Genomic DNA, 2,500 nt, shown 5'->3' with positions numbered 1-2,500 from the left:
CGAGCCACAGCTGTCAGCTTTTCCCATGACATCTGGAGCACTGGCATGACTAAGGGCGTGGTAAGGGGTTTAGGGGTTAGGGAGGGAACCCTGTGCTTTATCAGTGGATTCCCCAATGCACCATTATTTTTTATAGTTTTAATTTAACATTTAATTAACTATGCATGCAGCTGTTGTATTGGTGTCTAAGGTATTGGTGTCTTAGGCATTGGTGTCTTAGGAATTACCAAATTCACTACTTGCACTACTTTAGACCAGAGCCCACTGGCACCCTATTCCCTATGTAGTGCACTACTTTAGACCAGAGCCCTATGCACCCTATTCCCTATATAGTGCACTACTTTAGACCAGAGCCCTATGGCACCCTATTCCCTATGTAGTGCACTACTTTAGACCAGAGCCCTATGGCACCCTATTCCCTATATCGAGCACTACTTTAGACCAGAGCCCTCTGGCACCCTATTCCCTATATAATGCACTACTTTAGACCAGAGCCTTATGGCACCCTATTCCCTATATAACGCACTACTTTAGACAAGAGCCCTATGGCACCCTATTACCTATATAGTACACTACTTTAGACCAGATCCCTATGGCACCCTATTCCCTATATAGTGCACTACTTTAGACCAGAGCCCACTGGCACCCTATTCCCTATTTAGTGCACTACTTTAGACCAGAGACCTATGCACCCTATTCCCTATGTAGTGCACTACCTTAGACCAGTGCCCTATGGCACCCTATTCCCTATGTAGTGCACTACTTTAGACCAGGGCCCTATGGCACCCTATTCCCTATATAGTGCACTACTTTAGACCAGAGCCCTATGGCACCCTATTCCCTATGTAGTGCACTACTTTAGACCAGAGCCCTATAGCACCCTATTCCCTATAAAGTGCACAACTTTAGACCAGAGCCCTATGGCACCCTATTCCCTATATAGTGCACTACTTTAGACCAGAGCCCTATGGCACCCTATTCCCTATGTAGTGCACTACTTTAGACCAGAGCCCTATAGCACCCTATTCCCTATAAAGTGCACAACTTTAGACCAGAGCCCTATGTCACCCTATTCCCTATAAAGTGCACAACTTTAGACTCAGTATCCCTCATGGCACCCTATTCCCTATATAGTGCTACTTTAGACCAGGAGCCCTATGGCACCCTATTCCTATGTAGTGCACTACTAGACCAGAGCCCTAAAGCACCCTATTTCCTATAAAGTGCACAACTTTAGACCAGAGCCCTATGTCACCCTATTCCCTATATAGTGCACTACTTTAGACCAGAGCCCTATGGGTGTTAATGTACCCTTCTGGATACAGTTGTTGTATTGGTGTCTTAGGCTGCTTCCTATTCTTGTTTCCTTTCTTTCATCTGCAGTGCAACCGTTTCTCAGCAACCGTTTCTCAGCAACCGTTTCTCAACAACCGTTTCTCAACAACCATTTCTCAGCCTCCGTTTCTCAGCAACCGTTTCACAGCAACCGTTTCTCAACAACCGCTTCTCAACAACCGCTTCTCAACAACAGCTTCTCAACAACCGTTTCATTTTTTTTAACTAGGCAAGTCAGTTTTAAGAACAAATTCTTATGTTCAGTGATGGCCTAGGAACAGCGGGTTGACTGCCTTGTTCAGGGGAAGAACAACATATTTTTTTACCAGATTTTTACCTTGTCAGCTCTGGGATTCGATCTTGCAAACTTTCAGTTTCTAGTCCAATGCTCTAACCACTAGGCCACCTGCCAACTCTACACTCTAACCACTAGGCCACCTGCCGCCTCTACACTCTAACCACTAGTCTACCTGCCACCTCTACACTCTAACCACAAGGCCACCTGCCATATCTACACTCTAACCAGTAGGCTACCTGCCACCTCTACACTCTAACCACTAGGCCACCTGCCACCTCTACACTCTAACCACTCGGCTACCCTGCCGCCTCTACACTCTAACCACTAGGCTAACTGCCACCTCTACATTCTAACCACTAGGCCACCTGCCATATCTACACTCCTAACCAGTAGGCTACCTGCCAGTACCCCTACACTCTAACCACTAGCTACCCTGCCACCTCTACACTCTAACCACTCGGCTACCCTGCCTCACACTCAAACCACTAGGCTACCTGCCACCTCTACACTCTAACCACTAGGCTACCCTGCCACCTCTACACTCTAACCACTAGTCTACCTGCCTCCTTCTTGGGCCTCCAATCCATAGTCTACCTGCCGCCCCTACACTCTAACCACTGAGTCTACCTGCCTCCCTCTACACTCTAACCACTAGTCTACCTGCCTCCTCTACCTCCTAACCACTAGGGAAAATGCCTCCTCACACTCTAACCAGTAGTCTACCTGCCACACTCTACACTCTAACCACTAGTCTACCTGCCTCCTCTACCTCTAACCACTAGTCACTCTGCCACCTCTACACTCTAACCACTAGTCTACCTGCCTCCTCTACACTCCTAACCACTAGTCTACCTGCCTCCTCTACAC

This window comes from Oncorhynchus masou, unplaced genomic scaffold (genome assembly GCF_036934945.1).
Source record: "Oncorhynchus masou masou isolate Uvic2021 unplaced genomic scaffold, UVic_Omas_1.1 unplaced_scaffold_2231, whole genome shotgun sequence".
Taxonomy (NCBI): Eukaryota; Metazoa; Chordata; class Actinopteri; order Salmoniformes; family Salmonidae; genus Oncorhynchus; species Oncorhynchus masou.
The sequence above is the reverse complement of the archived record's forward strand: the minus strand, read 5'-3'. Positions refer to the sequence as shown.